The sequence below is a fragment of the Bidens hawaiensis genome, unplaced genomic scaffold (genome assembly GCF_021521415.1).
Source record: "Bidens hawaiensis isolate Kalapana, Puna unplaced genomic scaffold, B.hawaiensis_p1.1 tig00040542_1, whole genome shotgun sequence".
Classification (NCBI taxonomy): Eukaryota; Viridiplantae; Streptophyta; class Magnoliopsida; order Asterales; family Asteraceae; genus Bidens; species Bidens hawaiensis.
Window position 1 is genome coordinate 153,492 of NW_027497148.1, and position 10,801 is coordinate 164,292.

The window sequence follows — 10,801 nt, forward strand, 5'->3', positions numbered from 1 at the left end:
TTGCTGGATATAAATGTAACACATCATCTTTGGGCGGAAATGAGACATTTAAATCATGTAAGCAAAATTAACAAAGCTTTGTAATTAGACTTGAATGAGGAGTAGATGTGTAACACATCACCTTTGGTCAGAAGTGACACATCAAAATTCATTCAAGTAAAGCTTTTATGTTTTGTAAAATGTTTTTAGGTTTTAAGTATTTACAAAACATTTAATTAGTTAATAATAACCTGGTTGGATTAGAAAAGTTTTGGTTTTGTAATGAGTTCTCGATTCTAGTAATGAGTTATGAGTTCTCGGTTTTATTGGGTTTTCAGTTTTTAATAAATTTTCGGTTTTTAATGGGATCTCGGTTTTAATGAGATTTCGGTTTTGATGAAATCTCAGTTTGAGAGATTTCGGTAAACATTAAAATCCAAAAATTATTTAAGGTAATAATATTTTGGTTCAAATTGTTAGAGATTAATTTTATCTCCAAAATTTGTTTAATTTTGAAATTTATATTTTTAATAATTATTCATATTTCAAAAAATCTTTTGAGATTTATTTTTCAATTATTTTAGGAAAAACACAATCATAATCTAAATTTAACCAAAATATGCATTATTTTCGAAAAACCCATGATGAACACGAAGAACATCACCGAAAAACCATAAATTTTTAGCAGGTTTTTAATGTGAAATCGGGTTCTAAAAGATTTAAACAGTTTATTTATTAATCGATTTCAATGAGTACAAGCATAAAAAAAAATTAAAATTAGGTTTTATCAAGATTTTAGATTCAAGTCTTCCGGTTTAAATCCAGATTTAATGGAAAACCATGAAGAACCGATTAAACAACATCGCTCTTGATACCACATGTTGATCAATTTCTCATGGTGATAATGGAAAACATGAATAATATGATAAACCTATAATTATATGTGTACCTGTTACAGCATGGAGAGTAGTAACCGCAGTAGAGTATGATGTAGTCGACATGTTTGTCATCTTGATCGAGTTCCCCTTTAGGATGTATAGTTAAGGATGGTTAGGGTTCTTGAGAGAAACCTGGTTTTGTGAGAGAGGAGGCACACAAAATTGTTATGTGTGTGATTAGGTTATGATGTTAATTTATTCTCTATATATATAAACCCAAGGGGAAACCCTTTTATTAGCTATTAAGAGTAATATGGCCCATCAACAATTATTAAGCTAATATATAATAAAGTATAATTAATTATTTTCATCTATTATTATATAAATGATAATAATGGTTATATAAATAAATATATAAAATATATTTATTCTTATAGAACCTTTTGATGGACCTTATGTTGGCTTGGAATTTGATTGTTTGAATGTAGTTGGTGTGGGACTCACATGCACATGCTGGCCTGTTACCTGTTACAACTTGAAATAACGGGCGCACAAAAAAAAGCTTGGTCATTTTTTTTAAAAGAAGATGCAACAGCAAGCTTGGTCTACGTATTAAAAGGGGATATGGTTCGATAATTTTTGGGTCGGATCCAAACAAAGGTTGATCAAAGGTCTAAAAAAATTTATCGAAACTTTGCCATTATTTGACCGAGTGTTTAAAGCTTATTGTTTATATATTGCGTTCAAGATGTTCGAGAAGTTGCGTCCGTGCGGTGAACTTTGAACAAATTGGATTTGAATTTGAAGATAAAATAATAAGTCTTGTCATTCGATCATTGAATCCGGTAATTCGAAATCGACTTGTGGATAATCGAGCTCATCTCATGCTTATATAGCTTAAGATCTGAGAGAATATATAAAGAAGAAATAAATCCTTCATGAAATGGAATTAGGTGGGTCATGCCTTGTGGGGGGGGGGGTGAATTGAAACAAAGAGGCTTCGTTTTTATCGGGTGATTCGTAAATATGCATGACACGTTAAACAGTTGACATTAAAAGCCAAGGGGTGATTGTAAGACCAAAACTTATGACTTGCGATATCAATGTGGCGATTCTCGTTAAATATATTTTGGTCAAGCGATTAATTAAAGTCGGCGAGTAATCCGGATCCAAGACGATAGCTTCAGTGCATGATTTATCTTCAACGGGGAGAGAGCTTCTAGAATGTTAGGCTATTATTGTGTTAGCTATAAATAGGGCCTTATTTCATATTAATTTGTATGTGTTTTTCATGGTGTAAACAACCACCCAAGGGAAGCTCACCTTGGGTGGGACCCGTCCGTTTTATATTATGAATCTTTTAAACCGATTACAGAGTCGTTCAATATTATCTTTATATTATACGTTCGATCGCTTGTTTATATTGCACCTGTCTCGATCGCTTATCAAGAACAAATATGTTGTTTTGTCAGATCCGGTGTCGGGACCTACATAATGTTTCCGCGAAAGTTCTAATTCACTCTAATTAATATTTGAAACTGTGTTTATAGGTAAATCCAATGCTAAAGCAGGAAGCCAGGACCCGGGACCTTATAATCCACGATTTCATATTAAATTAAGCTTCATCGTCTCTACTGAATGTATTTTGTGTATATACACAAACAAAACTTGTTAGATATTTTTATATTTGGGATAATTTGACAGTGTGTTTGACTTCCCATATGCGATAGTAAAAAAAACAAAGTAATTTCTTTTCATACATAGTCCACTCAGTTACAAAAAAAAATAAAAATAAAAAGAAAGATTCGTACAATATTTTACCAATTAAAAAACTAAAAAAAAAAGTTTAAATGTTTATATAGTAACAACCCAAGGACCTAAGAAGATTAGGGCTAATGTTTATAGTAACCACCCAAGTTTAATGTTTTTTTTTTTTTTACCGTTCAAAAAAAACAAGATTAGGGCTGATGTGTCATTGTCACGGAACATCAAAATTAAAGCAACAATCCAATAATTTAAATTAACGGTTTAACATTCAAAAGTTCATAAACAGTTCAAAGGAAGTTCAAAAGGCTTAATTTAAGTGTTTATCACATAATTAAAATAGTTTTCTTCACTTGATCTAATGCAATATTATAAAAGTAGATTTACAAGCTACAGAGCATATCGCCGAGACGAGTTTTTTTTTACTCCGCATAGTTACTAAGAATCGATTAAAGGTGGTCAACCTCAAACCGAATCGCATCTAGGTGTTGAACTTTGGCCGATTTTGACTTAAAAAAAATAATAATTCGTATTTCTATAATATTAAAAACATATATCATTTTTTTAATTAACGATTAGCATTTTTTAGAACAATTTATTATTTAAAAATGTATTTTTTATTGTATTCACCTATTTTGTTATAAATATTAGTAAACTAATGATATTTGACAGATATATAATATCCAAAAACCAATTTTCTATATATTTACCATGTCGAAGTACTCTCTGAGTACTTTCTTAATACTCCGTGTACATTTAACTCCGAGCCCATTCACCAGCCTAGGTTCCATCTAGCAAGTTTTTCAACCTTAATCTAATCCTCTCTTCACGACCCGCCGAGAAGTCATGCTGCAGGTAGACATGGAAAGAAAGGTAGCACATGCTTGCCAGTGAACAAACAACAACAACATCAATAATAACAGTTTCAAATAACGAAATGGTTGACGACGATTCCATCTTTTAACATATTTGTTCCTAATGATCCGCTACTAAAGTAATGCTAACGGTGTTAGTTGCAGGTCATCGGAAAAACGTTTTAGTCAGAAAACTCACATTTTTTGCTGGAAAATTCAAGCTGAACACCACCACCACCGACTCACTGCCAACAAACCACCACCACTTGAGCACCACCAGTTGACTCGAATTTTAGTTCTAGTGTTCCGGAAACCTTAATAACATGGGATTTTACTATAAAATGATTCATAAATATGTTACAAAGAGTTTTGGGTTGAAAAAAACGAGATTTCGGACGAAAATTGTGATTTTTCGGGGAAAAACGTTTTTCTTGCGACCGGCAACTAATGTAGAATTTGTTAGTCGCCGACCTTTGGGAACTAATATATTAAAAAATAGGACCGTCATCAGTCATGTAGTTAGTTGGACCTTTATTTGCCAACAATCAAGGTTTCCTACAGTCTCTCAATTTTTCGACTTTAATGACCTGTTTGTATCATGTGCAAGCTGTAGACACTTCTAATCTAAACATATATACGCCAACACCAATGAAATTAGTAAATACAACACATTTCAAGCATATATCACCTTCTTGATTTACACAATGTATTTAAAATTTCATAACGGTTCCAAATCAATAATTTACCCGCCTTCTTTAATATAACATTGATAACAAAACCATTATAGTACAAGTTTAAAATCGGTAATCTATCAATGCACCACATTATATTGAGCAGATAATCTGAGAACGCCTATTTATGTTTGTTAGGATTTTTTATAACCAAATTTCCTTTCCTTTTTAGTAATATTTAGGTTAGTGGGTGGTAAAGGTGGTGGAGGTTGAAGACGTTGAACAGATGCCTGAGAAGATTAAGTTTTTGTAGCGTTCCTAAAAAAAGCATTTTGTTTTTCCTAATTATTGATTTTTTTAAAAAGAAAGTTTACTTTGATAATTTTATTTGGACTTAAATATAAAATTTAAAATTTAACGACGTTAACTGCTAAGAGCCATGCATGAAGATGCAACTATCAGGCCCATTTATAAACATTTTTCCAAGCGTCAGATCTTTTTTTAGTTATTAGAGGGAGCAAACATACAACATCTGAAGACCATAAGGATTAACCATGTAGTTAAGGTTTAATAGTATGAACTATATTTAATCATATATACATAGTTAGTTATTAGTATAATCTTTTAAATAACAATTTGTTTGTGCATTATTTTCTTTTTACGTTTACATGTAGACTTCCATCACACCTTTTGGAATTAACATTGTCTAATAAATATTGTGGTTTGTAAAATATTTGATTTCGATTCATATTATTTCTTCAAAATTATTCATCTTGTAAGTAAGATATTTCAAGTTTTAATAATAATAGGTCACAAACAGGAAACTGATGTATACTGTTTAAAAAACCTTGCATGGTTCATCCTTTTCACTAACGAGGGTTAGTTTTTCTCGTTAAACCAGTCATGTGCACTTCATATGAGGGCAATTTAGTCTTTTACCCCCTCAGAGGTTATTTGTGTAATTAACTAAAAATTTTGGTCTTTGAGTAAATAAACATTTCCCCCCCCCCCCTCTCTCTCTCTCAATCCATCTTCTCTAAACTAAAACCATCACCAACAAACAACCACCTGCCGACTCCCATCACAACCACCACTACCATCCGCCTTCACTACTACAGACTCCACTACCACCCGTCTCCGCCTTTACTACTGCCTAACATAAACACCACCTGTCGATTTCCATCACCACCACCGGCCACCTATAACAAACCCTAATTTCTTCCGGCCACTAGTAACAGAGTACTGGTGGTGACGTGACAGAAAAGGGGAAGAACACTAACAGGAATTCGTGGATTAAATCGATTATTTGTGAGCTTAATCGTCTATATCTCCATCTTCTATGTTTGATTTTTCCGATTAGATTTAAAATCGACCACCAAACCTCTGATTGCACACCAACCGTCTCCATCCTTGTTTGATTTTCAGTAAGGGGTGGGATGATATTTGTTTTAATATGAAATTTAGTTCCCCCAGTTCTGGCTTGATTTGGGGGAGTTTGTCTGATTAGGTTTTTTTTGGAAGAGAGAGAGAGAGGGGGGGAATAGACCAGTTACACAAATAACCCTTTAGGGGGTAAAAGACTAAAATTCCCTCACATGAGGTGCACATGACTGGTTTTAACGAGAAAAACTAACCCTCATTAGTGAAAATGACGAACCATGCAAGGTTTTTTGAACACAAAGGATGTTTTCTGTCATTAAGGTGCTGTTTGTTTTTTCAAGGGTAAAATGTATGCAGTCTGCGGACCACATCTACCAACATCTGTAGCAGAAGAGGTGGACCAAAACTCTGCAGTCTGCAACAAGAAGACTGATTGTTTTTTAACATCTGCAGACTGCTAAAATAAGTTGAAATTTAAATAAACAGAAATTTAAATAAACTGAAATATAAATAAAAAAAAGTCTTCAACATCCAAATTTAAATAATAGCCAACAACACTGAAATAATATTCATAATACCACAAACATTTTTTAAATTATTTATTCCGTACTTTGCATTAACTGCTCAGGAATTTTATCTCGTAACTGAGTCATATATTCCCGATCTGATGCAGTACCAAGTGTTTTAACCTCGTCTTCATCAATATCAATTTGCCCACGACTATTTCCAATCGACACATTGGGTTGATCGTATTGTGTAAACAACTCATCGTCCAAACCCTGTTTCCTAATTACAGTGGAGGAGTGGAGCGACGGCATGTTTGTAGTTAGATGTCCGCTCCACTCCTCCACTGTAGTTAGACGTAAAAAACAAAAAAACAATACATATAATAAAGAATTAATATAAAAAACAAAAAACAATACATATAATGTTACAAATTTCTTTGTTTATAGCGTACTAGTTGTATGTTTGAAATTACTTTTATGTCTTTTATATATCTATGTTTGTAAAAGGAAAAATTCTATTATAAGAAGGTAATATATACCTATGTTTGTAAAAAAGAAAATTTCTATTATAAAAAAGTAACAAGCCAGCTAGAGCTTTTAACAAGCTAAGCTCACAAGTCACTTTTCAACTTGTAAATTAAAAAAAAAGAAAAAAAAAAAAAAAAAAAAACCCGAGCCTAGCAGACTCGTTTAAATTCAAGCTTGCCTTAGCTTGGCTCAGCTCGTGAACTGCTACATGAAGATAAATCAGGAAAGTGATTTGTAAGAACCCGAAGAGCTCTCCATTTGATCATAAATCCATTACCTTGGTTCATATGTTTTACATGCAACTTTTCACAGTCATTACAAATCATTGTTCATATGATTCAGAATGACACTAACATTTCTTGTCTATTTAATAAAGGTTACTATTTTAATAAACTGCAAACTATCAAATACATGCCTCTAATAGAAGATTTAACCACACAACTAAACTGATCCAAGACTAGCGTTTGAGTTGTTTATTGACTATAACTGACCGAACATCTAACTACAAATATGCCTCCATCTTGCTATTAATCACTTTTTTGGTTGTCAATCCTCAGTCATCCACATCTAATTACAGTGGAGGAGTGGAGCGGCGGCGGTGGATGGCTGAAGCGGCGGAGCGGCGGTGGCGCTGGAGCAGTGGAGCGGTGGCGGCGCAGATCAGTGGAGCGGCGGCGGTGTGGAGGCCGCCGGCGGGTTTGCAGCGGTGGAGGAGTTGGGCGGCAGTGGAGAGGAGGAGATGATTAGGGTTTGGGAGTCTCTGATGAAGAAGAACGATGGAATAAGAAATGAGGTAGAAGATGTGAGAAGTAACAATACCAACACTTCTAAGAGAAGAGGGCGCGCAGACGTTTTTTAATGAAACGTCTTCGGAAAAACAAACACTGCAGAGCCCAACGTCTGCGCGCCCTCTTCTCAGTGCAGACAAAAGAGGTGGAGAAGTGCTTTTGAGGAAAAACAAACTGCACCTAAGTTTGCCAAATGACGTCCATTGAAAAACCGTGCAAACATAAAGGACGTCTTTTGCCATTTTGTCTTTTTTATTATTAGTATTAGATATATTTTGTTATATATATTAGATATAGGTAAAATATAATTGAATAAAGTCTTTGTTAATACAAGTAAATTGTGCTATTATAACTTTAAAGTAACCTAATTCCAATATGATTCACTTTTTATTTTTGTTCTTGTTGTTATTTTGCCTTCTAGGTCTTCCACTAATATTTACCATTTATGTGACTAAAATTATTATTCTTCTTGTTACTATCCTCTCAAATTCATATTTTCTTGGTGCTTAGTTAGAACTGATGGGACTTTCTTGGTGCTTAGTTAGAACTGATGGGACTGTTAAGTTAATAATCATTTTAAACTAAATTTATAAGCAAAGCTTAAACTGTGAAACCAAATCATTTGTAATGGTTCGGTTTCAATTTACAATTTTCAGTTCTGATTTTGGACAACAAAAAATTGGTACTAAGGGTTGGGCTCACAAGTTTAACTTAAAAAAACGCCATTGAACACCCTTACTTAACATATTATTTTTTTTTTAAATTGAAAAAATTATAACAGTATCATACTCAAATTAAAGAGAATAAAATGCTCGTTTTTATGGTACAATTTTTTTACAAAAATATTAATGTATGAAAAAGTTAGAGTCCTTTAAAAATCTTAAGTGGAAAGTTGGTTTAAAATTCAAATTAAAAACGTAATATGGTTAAAGATGAGAGGACAAAGTTGTAAGTTGAGAAAGTTGTGTTTAAAAGACAAGTTTACCCCTTTCTAGACATATATTTTTTTCATTAGTACCGGTAAAACTCTTAAAATCAAATGTATTAATTTACTTTTATATAGTATAGATATGATTTCATTTGAAGTTTAAGCCTAATAATAAATCCATCTATGAATTTATAAAACTTAACCACACAATGAAGGCTTTCATTAACTGGAAATTAGGAAACGGTTAACCAAAGCTTCACATCAGCAGCAACTGCTAAATCAATTGAACCTCAAATCCACCTCAATCTTTGTTAAGATCCGGCACATACACAAACACGAACAATTTTGTAAGAGAAAAAGGAATGCAGATGAACACGCGAGATTTACGGGTTCGGTCTAGAATGACCTAAATCCATGGTCTGCAAGCAGTGTATTTTATTATTATTCTGTTTCACTCATGAGGAATTACAAGCACAACGATTACAATAAATTGAGACTAATCTTGCCTTTCCAACTTAGCCTTAGCAAACAAGAAAATATAAACGGGACCTAATAAAGAGATATACGGCATTCCCAAAACCTTCCGTGTCTTTTATCTTTTTAAACCAATTAATCAATTTTCATGTAAACCAGATCCAAACCAAGCCCAAGCCTCCACAAACCCAACAATATCCTCTTCCTCCTTAGTCATCTTTCAATTGATACTCAATTACAACCGTATTATAACGAACCTATATTACTAAAAATCAAAAGCAACACACGAACACCTATTATTGTAAATAAAATTTGAACATAACATGTTCTATTATTTACTTTTCAACAACAAACCAACCCCAATTACTCTTCTTTTAAAACTATATATATTGTAGCTTGTTTGAACTATAAATTTCATCAAAACAAAAGTTGTTCAAATAAAACTGCAATTCTCACAGTTCCAGTGCAGATCTTAATCGTTGATGTGCACTCGGACGATTTCAACAAGATTTTCATGAAGAACCGATCATTGAAAATGGAGGATCTAGAGTTGTCAACAAAGTTTATACTTTTTTTAACTGGGTGATAAACAGTTTAATGTGGACTATACTACTTTCATATTTGTATTTGGGTTCTGATAGACAATTAGTCTCATAAATTCTAGGACCTGTCTATTTGATAATTCCATGTTTTTGTGCAGTATTTAGACTTCCATCTGACTTATTCTTACCTTTTGGAATTCACATTGCCAAGAAAAAATAATATGGTTTGTAACAATAATAAATAATATTTCATGTTATGATATTTACATTTTTTTTTCGAACGGTGATATTTACATTGATATATGTTATTCTACTCATAAAGTTTCAATATATTTACATTTAAAAGTTTAAAACTGATGTACCAATCAGAATAATATCTACAAAGTGAGTGATTTCTAACTTTTTTTAAAAAGAAATAATTAATTGATATGTTTTGTCATTCAAAAGGGGATAGCGGCGCAGCTTGTTGCTCGGTTATCTATTATCCAGATGTAGCTCGCTTTGTGTTATATAAAATAATAGAACCAAATTGATATATAAAAAAAAAAATTGATATGTGATTCCAACTGACCTTTTGGAATTCACATTCAAGTTTTAATACAGCAGAGACAATAAACGCCAACTGCCTCAGTGAAGCTATCGGGAACAAGGTAAGTGTTTTGGCGTAATTAGAAATATAAACTTTAAAAATTTATCGATTTCGATGCAATCAAGGAAGTTACGAAAAAAAAAACCCAAAAAATAGTTATTATTAAACCAAACAAAACGAAATGTGTGTTATGTTGCTTTTTTATCATGTAAAGTTCAAACTCACGGTACCAAACATGAGTGCTACGATGCGTCCAAACTCGCGGTATCGACAACGATCGGGTTTTACCGACTTATCGTCGCAACGCCTGGCAACGACAATTCTCAAGTTTTACTGACATTTTTGTTTTAGTTTCGTTGTCCGAACAAAAATTTTGGTGTCCACTATCTTATCATTGATCCAAGTGATGGGCCACGTCAACTTAATATTTTTTTTGGCTTTTTTTAAAAAAATTTTTTGTTGGTACTGAAACGAACGTAATTAAAACGGACCAAATTCACGTTGACTAACCACCACAACGCTCATGACCGACAACGTCCAGGTTTTACCGCCTTTTTATGTTTTGGTACGATAACAAATGTAAACGAAACCAACCGAATTTGCATGGACTCATAGATGCATCGCCCTAGACCAACAAAGACCGGGTTTACCAACGCCTAGGCTGTCACACCCCAAAATCATTAACTTAACAACGGAAGACTTAATTTTGCTAATTTGGGCGGTGACAGACGTTGTTAAGCCAATCATTCATTCATTTAAACACACAACACCATTAGCTTGAATCTTTCACGAAACATAAATTTTCTTCATTTACCTGAAAAGTATGTTAAAATAATTTTATCAACACGAATGTTGGTGAGTTTTTTAATTAAAAACTGTGATGTAACAGTTCTCGACTTTACTCCCATTTATTCATCATT